General features: G+C 45.7%; 1 protein-coding gene and 1 long non-coding RNA gene across 7 annotated transcripts in view; one reads left to right on the forward strand and one right to left on the reverse strand.

Moving 5' to 3' along the window:
- LOC139049594 (phospholipid-transporting ATPase ABCA3-like) overlaps positions 1 to 12,329 on the forward strand; it is a 259,493-nt gene that overhangs the window by 198,944 nt on the left and 48,220 nt on the right. The gene's annotated exons all lie outside the window — the stretch shown is intronic.
- On the reverse strand, positions 1,862 to 6,285 carry LOC139050209 (uncharacterized). The gene is made up of 4 exons (XR_011508808.1): positions 6,185 to 6,285; positions 5,310 to 5,352; positions 4,374 to 4,479; positions 1,862 to 1,930 (listed from the first exon to the last, which is right to left on the reverse strand). It is a non-coding gene; the product is annotated as an uncharacterized lncRNA (long non-coding RNA).

The following is a 12,329-nucleotide window of genomic DNA, read 5'->3' on the forward strand; positions in this document are numbered from 1 at the left end:
TTCATCCAAAGTATGTTATCGCGACCATGCTGCTCTGTTGCACCTAGGCTCCCTGCGCTTGAGCAGAAGTTGTATTTTCTTGCATATGTTTGTTGAGGCTGTCATTAAACAGTTGGTAGTTTGGCACTTCACTGTCTTCCTTTCTTCTGTCCCTTTTCAAGAAATGTATTTTGCGCCACAAAGTATACCTAGGAAATCTAAGCACCAACTTGCCCAAGAAGAAGTCCTTTTGGAACATCTACACAGGGTGTTTTGACTAATGTCATACCAAGTGAGCACACTACAAACCTTGCGTGCATCGTTTTCATGACTCTTTCGATGACCATATTTCGTTTTCAGTGATTTTATCAACTAAGTATCTAGCGGCAGCTTGAACATAGGCACTCATGAGAACTCGCACCAGGCTTGGTCGAATATGTCCAGCACTGCATCACTGAGTAGTGAACCATGGTGTAAGAGTTGGCAACTAAATTGCCACCTTGAGATTGAAACTTTTCAACCTTACAATCAAGGCTTCAATTGCGCAGCCAGCGAGCTGCAGCAAAGGTGTGAACTATAGTCATCTGATGCCACATTCTATATCATAGCGATAGCAGCTGGCCTCTCTAGTGGTGGCCCTCAAGGCCAACAGGCATCCCTTTCTGTGTACGTGCTTGTGTATGACTAGGCAGATGGTGCCAGTTTGTTCTTCAACATTAACACTATGTTCACGCTGTATCGGGAACACATTTTCTTACTCAGTGCAATAGCTCTTGAACCTACATAATTGCCACCAAGAGTGCTTTGTCCACCAACCTTTCCTTTGCCATGTCATTTGCTTCTGCCTTGATGTCATGGAGCAACTTCAACTAGCTGAAGCATTGATGTTGTTTGAGTACCCACACAGCCTTGCAGTTTTCCAACCTGAACGTTGCTTCATTAAAAGCTGACATGATTTGGTCTCAGCAGACAGATCAGAGTTAAAAAAGAACACTCATAAACTTCTTTCAATGTCATTCTAACCTCGTCAATAATCCCGGTCCTTTTGATGTGTTATTCAGCATTGTCCAAAGCAAGTTGGCTCTTAAAAATCAAAATAACAACTTTGTGAGGGCAGCTACTGGGCTACCTGTCTCTTCAGCGAGCCTGAAATGTCTCCCAGCCATCAAAGCAAGAGCGCAAAAAAACGACAATGAAAAGTGTGGCCGACAAAATGTTCATGTAAATCCATATGTTTATGGACTGTTACACTAACTGAAAAAGATAGTGGCTTCCCAGTACAGTCATGATGTACGTAGTTGTTTCGGTCACAAACAAACAGCCAGTTGCCCAGTCCTGCACAAGCACAGTGTAAAGATGCTTATGGATTAAAATTTGTTGTGTGTGCATGTGGTGCAGTGTACCACATTTCATTTTCCTGAGGCTGCAGAACACTGGGAAGACTGGTTGCTACTTCAATAGGAAGCCCTTACAGTATTGCAGCCCTTTGTTCAGATCTTGCTGCAGATTGTATCAAATGCGAATGCAAACTGTTTTGCAGGACACGTCAGTTCAGTTCAAGCAATTAGACCGAGTAACCCAAGAAATACTTCAAGCCTCCAAAACGTTTTAATACAGTCCCTAGTTTAGTACAGGTTTTCGCCTGATGTTTTGGCTTCTACGGTATAATGCTGTGTATAAGGCTTGCTAGGTACTAGTGGCTTGATGTGCACACTCTCTTGTGTTGCTATAATTACAACTTGTAACAAAGATTTTCCTTCCTCACAAACGTTTGGACACACTGCCTGTGAGCTCATCTTTTAACCTGTTTTTCATTCGATCTGTGCATTTACATCGAACGTAAACTACAAAATATCAGTACTGAGAATCTCAAAAGAACACACCTGCGTAACGATTCTGCCGAGATCGTTGGAGTGGTCAGTCACAGATGCAACACCGGTAGAAAGGCATCCTGAGGTAAAGCAAAATAACAATCGTTATAAGATGCGGATCAAAAATTTTATTCTGTGAGGCTTTTGGCATGTATACTAATTACTACATTTGTATGTAATATGGTTTTGCATAAAAGCTGAGCAAGGTTAACGTCTCGCCCTGTGACTGTCAGCCAGTGCTACTCATGGCAATGGTGGCAAATATGGCACATCCTTTCAAATGGAACTTTTGTGCATTACATGAATTGAACTTAGGTTCACATAATACATGACACCTGTGGTTAGAAGGATGTGTTGCATGCCACACCAACGCCACAAGTGGCACTGCCTAACACTGCCAGGGCCAGACTTAGTACATAAACAATACAAATATGCAACAAAGTGAACAGGTGGATAGCTGCTGCTATAACTCAAAGACTGCATGCACCATGCAGATGTGAATGCAGCTCCCATCAGGATAGAGTTGCCATTTGGTGCACTTCATTTCTCTTCCTCTTTTGTCTTCATTGCATGCTGGTGCCATATGGTAATAATGAACAAAAATTAAGCACCTCAGCTGCCATTCTTGTTTTGCTACATGCTGTAAAGTCATCCAAATGCGCTTAAGAATCTTAAGGATGTACTTTAGCCATTTTGTCTTGACAATATTTTTCGCTTGGCTTCACTACACCTTAATGTAGTACAAATTATAGACAATGCTTACAAAAAAACCTACTCCACAAAATAACACCTTCATTTAAAATTACACAGTCTATGGCTTCGAGATGTGCACATACATATTTTATACATGGTTACAATGAAAATATAAATGACTGTTCTAATACGCACACTTAGCATACTGCATTTCAGTCACCTGGTTCCAAAATGTTTTTTTCTTATCACACATAGGACGGCCACTACTATAAATTTATTTCTGGCAGTGACTTCAGTCACGGCCAAAACCTTCATAGTGCAATCAATGAAAATTTTCGAAGTAAAAGCAGTTAGACACAAACAGGGCCAACAGTTTTAAGGTGTTAAATAATGAACTGTTATGGAATATGGCAGTAGATGGCCATGCACCTGAAACATAGGTACTGTTTATCATATAAGCACATTCTTATATTTTAGTTACTTTGCTAGGGATTGCATCAAACAGTTTGCTGAGGTGTAAATTTTGCTACGACTGTATCGTATTAGCCCTTATCTTTCCACATTTGGCTTACTGCAGCTTTATGCACATGCAAATGCCCCACTACTACCTTCAGGTGAAGGCCAAACACTATGCTGTCCAACATACATGCATTTTACAACACCGAACAGTAGACTTAAAGAATGAGCAACTCTTTTAAAAAGTGCAGTTCTTTGGACACACATTGATATACATCTGGAAAACAAAGATTTTTGCTAAAATGATAACTTAATCTAATTGGTACTGAGCATAATGCATCATGCAAGAAACTTGCATATACCGGGCACCGCTATAGACACTGCGACCTCTGCAGTTTCTCCACAATCTGGCATAATGTGCTCAAGCTGCCTGTAAACACTGGAGGGTGTCTATGATGCATTAAGAAGCTCAGCAAACATAAGAAGGACCTAAAATGAAGGTCAGAGAAGGAAAGCAAATTTTTAACCATTCCTCTCTATGTTGCTATGAATGTGAAGGTGCCAGCAAATGATGTATTTGAACTGTGTTTTTAATGGTGCAATGCTAGAGAGCACATTTTTGCAATAATAATGTGACAGAGAAGAATGACAAACTAACCTAATGAATATTTTTCTAAACTTGCACGAGGGTTTTGTCATTATGCTAATGCACACACCTGCATATCTCTAGTGTGAAGTCTTGTTTCGGTTTCCTATTTTATTTTCACATAGTAATTTACATCATACACTTGTCCTGAAATACATCACGTTAGGCTCCTTCAGTATTTTTTTTTTCTTACTGGAACACACATGCCTATACAGGGCACACACTCAAATACATGCAAAGCTGCCACGGGACAGCGCAAAAGACGAGGACTGAAGGAAGAACGCAACACAGGTGCTGTCACACACACACTCAAGGCACTCTGCGGGATTCTCAGGCTTCTTTCATGCTCCTACAAACACGTTATGTAGCACATATTGAGCCACAGAAAGCTGTACTGGAAAATGTTCACGTTGCACTACAATTTTATAATTGAGACTTTTTATGTAATTATAATATCTGAGTTGATTGTTTGATTAAGAATAATTAGGTAATTAGGCAAAATGCAGAAAATCTAAGTATTTCAAAGAGACAGGAAACAACATTACCTAGGTTCTGTGCAGCTAGGTGGCATATGCATATATTTTTAAGTTTGCTACAGTTACGTGGGATAACCTGCATACGTCCCATGGAACAGGTGTCACAACAATCACTCTAAGTGATGCCGCTAAACTAGCCATTGCACTTAAAACATATAGGGTAATAAAAGTAAACTCTAGGTAAGAGCATACCAAGACCTCTATTGCTGAAAAGGGAAACTGATGGGAGGCGACTGGTCTCCGGTTATGAAGCTGCTTCATCCTCACAGCTGGCAACGAAACGGCCGCAACCACAGTCCTGAAATAAAAGAGAAAAAGTTGACACTACAATGATCACATAGAACACGAAAAGCTGGTCGCCAGTTTATCTTCGAGAGCATCTGCTGGTACATTAGGTATTGTATATTGGTCAGCTTATTGTTAAACTAAGCTTGCCAAAATTTTATACCTTAGTGGCTTTGCTCTTTACAAACTAAAACCTTTGCCTAACTCATACACTTATGCACTAGTTAAGCTATGACATGTTTACTGATCCCTTACAATAAATGGCTTCTAAGACAAAATATTTCACACAAAAGGATGCATAACTTATGAGTGTTACTGACATTGAATACCAAGGCATTACCTTTCTATAATAGACGATGGCAGACTTCAAGCACATTTTCCTCACAGATACAGGTTGATCGGTCTGCCTTTCTTTTTTCACCAGCAATAGAAATTTTGTTATTGATATTCGTGCAATATAGGATGATGCTATGATGTGTGATATGATCCTGAGTTGAAAAGCGCCACTTTTATGTGTGAATTTGGCACCTAGAATTCAAAACTCAATATCTGTACCCAATACGCAACGGCAAAGCAGCAAAGTAATTAAACATTAAACAAGTCCAGGTATCCAGTGCACAGCGCCAGCTGTTGAATAACAACATTGCACAAGCATCGACTGTATAGATGTAGCGTAGTATGTGCACGGCAGGCGTAGTGGCGGCCTCCAGCAAAGAACACAGCCATGGAGCGACGCGCCCGTATGAGCCATCACCGGCAATTCTATCGCGTAAATTGATATATCTCGTCATGGCACAGGCATCGTTTTCTGGCCGCCGAGGTGCCGGCGCCACTGGTACTCACCTGCTCCGGCCGCCGAGGTTCAAGTGACGGCGTATCCAGTAATCTGAATCAAAGAAGGACACTGTTACCGCCAAGCAGTACGCTAACTATAAACTATAAAGCGTTTCTTATACTCTGACCGGCAGTTCATGCGGCGTTGACCCGTAGTGCCGTTGGAAGCTCACCAGACGCTTTTAATACCACAAACGCGCCACCGACATTTCACGCCCGTAGATCAAAGTCGACGGGCGCAGGCTCTACATGCTACACGCCGCCGTCGCAAACTCCCTGCACAATCAGCGGCGTGGGCGCGAAGAGACACAGACGATAGCACGGAGCGTACTGGCAAATCTGCACAATGCGCGCTTAGTGAGCGACCTACTGCACACCATCGCATGAGCTAGGGGACTGGCGCCGCGTACGCGCCAGCTATCAGATACCGCGCACAAAGAAGCGCCGCCGGTTCTCGCTCAAATGATCGCTGTACAAACACTCACACACGCGCACCGCAGTAAACCCTTAACGAGCCACCACATTTTCAGGCCGCGGTTAGGCGGCGAAGCTTAGCTCACCTCGCACTGCACATAACTATTATGGTAGTGGCTTGCGCTTCGGGGAACATGTCGAATGCTCACATCCACCCTATTAAAGACGCGGCACAGTCCCTCATCATGTAAAATTCTAATGTTTAAGTACACTCGCTTGACCCTAAACACTCAAGTCACCTCGATTACGACAAAGCTCGAAGAAACACAGTGATCGTGCAAAATCGTTCTAGACGGCCAACTGTCGCGCCATGTTGTACTGAGACCTTCAATAAGTCATATCAGCGTGTCTCCTCACTTAGAACATATGCACACCCATAGAACGTGTAATAATCGTTCAAAGTCACTCACCGTGGAGTCTTGAGGGTTCAAAGCAGTGTGAAACATCAACCACGGTAGAAGAATGTGCAGACGCTGACAAATGGCTGCTCGATCGCAGCTTTCAACGCGCGCACGCGCGCGCGCGCTCCAAAGGCTTGTGTTCCTCCGCGCGTAGTTCCGACTTTCGGCGTCCTCTGCAGCACCAAGGCGCGGCCACTCTGAACAGAAAAAGAGCGCCGACACACATTGCGCGGGATATTTCGAATCTGACTGCAGAAATAATCCTACTGAAATTGTCGCTGCGGCTGCCTGCCTTTTTGGTCACGGCTGAGTTATTCTTTTCTCTATTTGCCTGATCTCAGATATGGGTGTATTTCAACACTCCCACTTTCCCGTACGCCACCGTTTTCTTTGAAAACCCCCATTTTACAACCGCAATGGCCCTTCAAATGGGGCCGTGGGTATAATAATGGTTCTAGCATATTTTACTTCTTCTCGTGAAAGTACTCATTTTAGGCTAGAGGGGAAGAATGGCATATCAACTGTTAAAACACCCATATGGGCTCATTTGTGTTTACAGCGTAGCGCAGCTACAAAGCATGGCAGACGTGATGACATATCTGGTCGTATAGTCGGTTGCGACGGCAATGCATTTGTTGCCTGATGCGGATGTAGGGAAAGGTCGGTGCAAAGAAGCTCTCCGATGGAATGTCGACCCGCTGAAGCAGGCCAGCTTGTGGAACCGCACGACGTTTGTGCCGTTGACAGCGGTCGCAGGCAGCAAAGTATCGGCGTACAGAACGATAGAAACCTGTCCAAAAGAACCACTGTCGCACGCGGTCGTAGGTGCGTGAGGCGCTGAAGTGTAGTGAAGAATAGTGGTACGCAGTTATCGAGGAAGAAATAGCCGAAATTCCAGCCCGTCAGGTTTAATCTTGCGATGGTATAGAACTTCATTGTGTAGGACATGCTGACGTAGAGAAGGGTAGAGAAGGGTCGTAATTTGCGGACTAGAGTTGCTGAATGGTGACTTTATAATTCATCCCGGCGCTGTTCGGTGCAGATGTCGCGCAAATCGGTTATGACGAGCACACAGGAATAATAGTCATGGCCAGCGAGATTAGCAGGGTTCAACGGATGGTGCGAAAGACAATCGGCATCGCTATGTAGCCTGCCGGATTTATAACTTACGTCAAGTGTATATTCCTGTAGTCTGAAAGCCCAGCGACCAAGGCGACCAGTTGGGGCCTTGAACGATGACAGCCAACAAAAAGCGTAGTGGTCGGTAAGAACCGAGAATGCGCGGCCGTACAAATGCGGCCGAAATTTCGTGACAGCCCGAACCAACGCAAGCCATTCGTGTTCTGTGATGGAATAGTTCCGTTCAGACGTGGAGAGAAGGCGGCTGGCGTATGCAATAACACGTGTTTTGTTGTGCACACGAGGACGGCGCCAATTCCATGCCAACTAGCGGGTGCGCGAACTTCAGTAGTCGCGGAGGGGTTGAAGCAAGGCTTGATAGGCGGTGAAATGAGCAAGTTGGTCAGTGCCAAGAATGCAGCCGCTTGGTCGGTGCCCCACGAGAAGGAGGGGACGTCCTTCTTAGAACGTTGGTTAGGGGTCGGGCTGTGATGACGAAATTGCGTAAAAACGGCGGAAGTACGAACGTAATCCCACAAAACTCCGAAGATCTTTAGTAGAAGAGGGTACCCGGAAGTTCTTGACAGCGCTAACCTTGTCAGGGTCAGGTGGGACACCTGTAGCACTTACACGATGACCAACCATGGCGATTCGTTGTCTGCCGAAACTATACTTTTTGAAGTTTATCTGGAGTCCCGCCCGACAAAAGACAGCTAGAGTGGTCACCAAACAAGTAAGGTCACATTAAAACGTTGGAGAAAACATAATGATGTCGTCTAGGTAGCACAGGCAGAGGGACCGTTTGTAATAGCGAAGCTGATTTCATCATGCGCTTGAAGGTTGCTCGGGCGTTGGGCAGTCCACAAGGTATAACTTTGAACTGAAAGCGGCCGTCCTGTGGAACAAAGGCAGCTTTTTCTCGGTCCAAGTCTTCAACAGGAGTATGCTAGAAATATTTGTGTTACTTACGCAAGCCTTCTCTCTAAGAGATACATAGAGAGCTTGCATAAGCTCCTAGGCAGTGCTATCTTGGATTTTAATCAAGATATCTACTTTTCGGAAATCTGGAACACACATGCAAGCTTGACAATGTGCAGGCAAATGTGCATTACCTTTATTTTTAATTGAAAGTTCTTGTTTTCTTGCGCAATCCTTCGCACAACGCCCGGTTTGCCCAACTTACGGCTTTCCACAAGGTAGCGGAATCTTCTAGACAACGCCGACCGCGCATTTCACATACCTACGAACGTGCTTTTTATCGCAACCTTCGGGTTCTTTCATCTTTTCAGAAGAGATTCTGGGGCAAAGCCCCGCCAGCTTGCGCGAGACGGAATAAACGATGGCGTATTGTGCCTGCTGGCTACCTTTTTCAGCTTGTGGTATAGGCGATGCATACATGGCAACACTTCGGGATGACTCCTAGTTAGCCGCCATGTGCTCACTCTTGAAGGGGCTGCTTCTGTTTCGCGCAGAAGACCCATGTGGTTAGATTTAGGTGCCCGCTAAAGAACCCGAGGTTGTCCAAATTTCCGGAGTCCCCACTGCGGCGTGCGTCATGGTCAGACCATGGTTCTGGCACAAAAAAACCCATAATGTAATCTTGGAAACACCGCCGCGCAACTGACTACGGGGTATTCACCATTTTGCCTCGTGTGTGGCCGTCAATTCATTACTCTCATCGACGACTCCGTCTTTGATGCCCCGGCGCCCTCGTCGACATAAGTTCGTTTCGCGCATTCCCCGATGTCGCCTCCGCTATCGCCTTAATACCGAAGCCGGTGGACAAGATCGAAAAACTCGCTACGACACCTCCCACCGCGTTGTTTTCTTCCACCGTGGGGACAAAGTGTTACTGTGCACCCAGTTGAATGCCCATGGCTTATGCGAAACGTTTAAATCCCGTTTTCTCCGACCCTGCATTGTGCCGGCGCAAACTTCGCCAGTGAAATATCGCGTCACTCCCGTTGTCAAGCCTTCCACTGCCACTGCCGTACCGCTGGAATTGTGCGCGCTTCGCTTTCAAAGCCTTCCCTACGCCGTTCATCGCCATAACCAACGGCCCGGTTGGCCGTTTCCGCGCGTGGCGTAAGTATTGCATTACTTTCACCCGTTATCCTCTTCATCTGTATATATCCATCATCATTGCGAACGTGGTAAAGTTGAGCACGCTGCTCTGCTGAATGAAGCGTGGAGGTATAAACGCATACAGATGCGCATGTCCTTTATGTTTACTGTATGTTTCCTGGAGATAACAGAAGGAAACATTCTTTATGTTTCCTATGTTTTGAAATTTCGCCGCTGCTTTTATGTTGTCTGCATGTGTCGGTCCATTATGTATTCTTTATATTACCATGCTATATGTATTCTAGATGTTGAAATTTGGCCACTGCTTTGATGTTTCCTTCATGTGTCCCACCTTTATGCAGCCGTTATGTGGCCCTATTCATAACACCCTGTATCTTACGTAGACATACACAGATGATGAGTTCCCTGTGCATACATATTTATCCACATTTGGGGTGTTTTAATACGTTGGTTTTATTACTATAAGGTTACTGTTCTCTAAATATACAGCATACGTACTACATATCTGGTGGGCCCACAGAAGTTTCCATTACCCGCCACGGTTGCTCAGTGCCTATGGTGTTGGGCTGCTGAGCCTGAGGTCGCGGGATGGAATCCCGGCCACGGCGGCCGCATTTCGATAGGAGCGAAATGCGAAAACACCCGTGTACTTAGATTTCGGTGCACGTTAAAGAGCCTGAAGTGGTTGAAATTTACGGAGTCCCCCACTGCGGCATGCCTCATAACCATAAAGTGGTCTTGGCACGTAAAACCTCATAATTTAATTTCGAAGTTTCTGTTGTAAAGTATATATATACATATTCAAGGAGTGCATGCGAATTGTCGCAAGGTTGACGAGATGATTCCGGAAGCGGGTAATGTTACGCGACGTCCGTCTTCTGTCTCAAGCAGAACGCAATTACTCTACCAGTGAACCCGAGTGCCTTACCCGCGTTTGGGCAGTGGGAAAATTGCGCCCGTACTTGTACGGCCGGCCAGTCAAAGTTATCAATGACCATAATGCATTATGGTGGCTTTTATTCCTAAACGATCCTACTGCACGTTTCGGTAGGTGGGCTTTACGACTCCAAGATTGCTCACGCATAAGAGCTGCCGATTGCACGAAGACGCTGATTGCTTGTCGCGCCATCCAGTAGACCCACCAGAGCTTTCCGACAGCTGCGGGTACACCTGCCTGCTGTCGCTTGCTACGTTTGAGAACATCGCAGAATAGCAACACCATGACCCCCGCTTGCGAGACGTCATTCTCCGCTGACCTCTCAGACATCTTCCCCTTCTGTCCGTACGTTTGTAGTGCAGGATGGTATCTTTTACTGTTACAGCATGTACTTTGACGGTATTGGTCTTTGTTATTTCCTCACATATGCTATGAACTCTCCTCGGGCAGTTCCTTCTCGGGTCACATCCGGGCCGCTAGGACATACGACCGTGTTTGGCATACCGTACGATATGTCGTTTCGGCGTTTCCTGTGAACAATGCCTGTGCAACATGAAACCTGCAGTATAGCCAGCTCCCCGCCTTCTACTCGACGTACCATCGACGCCAATCTTTAGGGTTGGTTTTGACGTTGTTGGCCCTTTCCCGCTATATGCATACGGAAATATGTGGATGGCAGTCGTTACCGACTACATGACATGGCACGCGATCATTTGGGCCCCTCCAACCAGCTGAAACACCCACGTCTCAAGACTTCGTCCTCGAATACGTTATATTTCAACGCGGTGTTTCTCGACAGCTCTCCACAGACCAGGGCCGCTATTTCATAATGTCACAGTCGGTAATGTGGAAAGAAGACGACGCTGACGGTGGTCTTAGCGACGACGAAGTGTTTAGCAGTATCGCTGCTCTACGCTTGTTGGCTCAGCCATTAAAAGCCACTTGTAAATAGACGAACGCTTCTTCCTTCCCGTAACAATATTAAAAGTTGTCCAGTGCCTCTTGCACTCCTTTGCTGTAAAACACAAGCTCACAACGGTGTACCACCCTCCTGCCCATGACATCACAGAGCGTCTGAGTAGAACTATCCAATACGTGCTTGTGGAAACATTTGCCTGTACATCCTTTCCACATGAGTACGGGTTTTTCTCCGTTTGATCTTTTGTACGGAAGAAACCCTACGCAGCCTTTTGACATGCTCCTTCCTGGCCTTCTTGACACATCGTTAGAATACGCCCGTGACGCCATCTTCAGAGCTGTAGAGGCACGCCTTATTACCCGCCTGCGCCTTAACGCTTCACATGAAAAGCAACGACGCTTCTATGATGGCCGCTGCCCCAATGTTCGCTTCAACCCTGATGTTATGGTCCTTCACCTTCGTTGGACACCATGATGGGGAGTTGGCCTTTGCGAAAAGTTGATTTCGCCTATTCTAGTGGCCTGCAGCATGTGTTGCGCCAAGTGACCAACTTCACACGAAACCACGCTTCTCGATTCCACCAAGTCTCGACCTTTGACCGATGCCGTTCGCGTTACCTGCCTCAAGCGATACCACTTGGACGATCTATCAAGCACCAGAACGGTGCCTTCGCCGCCGGGGGTCATGTCACGAAGCACTGCCAGAGACGAAGCGGAGTCCAGTACAGAAGATGACGCACGCTGATGTCGCGCGGGATCTCTTCCATCTTCTTTGCTGCAGAACGCGTTCTAAGTACCCTGTAAATATATTTAACAAACGCCTAGTACAACATTACGGCCGTAGTCCGGCCTTTATCAAGAGCTGAGAAAGACTCAAAACCAGACCCCGGTCGAAACGTTAAATTAATATATGTCGCACTAAATGTTTGTTAGCAATCTTTTATGCGCGTCTGTACTGATTTCGATATATTAAACGTTGGATCAGAAGATGAAAGACACATGTATAGGTTGTGTGCAAAATATTCCAGGAGTGCTATTTATTTGTCTTTATGTGGTATTCAAACATACAAAAAGTAGTGGGCGCAGTCTGGGAAG

The sequence above is a fragment of the Dermacentor albipictus genome, chromosome 9, assembly GCF_038994185.2.
Source record: "Dermacentor albipictus isolate Rhodes 1998 colony chromosome 9, USDA_Dalb.pri_finalv2, whole genome shotgun sequence".
Taxonomy (NCBI): Eukaryota; Metazoa; Arthropoda; class Arachnida; order Ixodida; family Ixodidae; genus Dermacentor; species Dermacentor albipictus.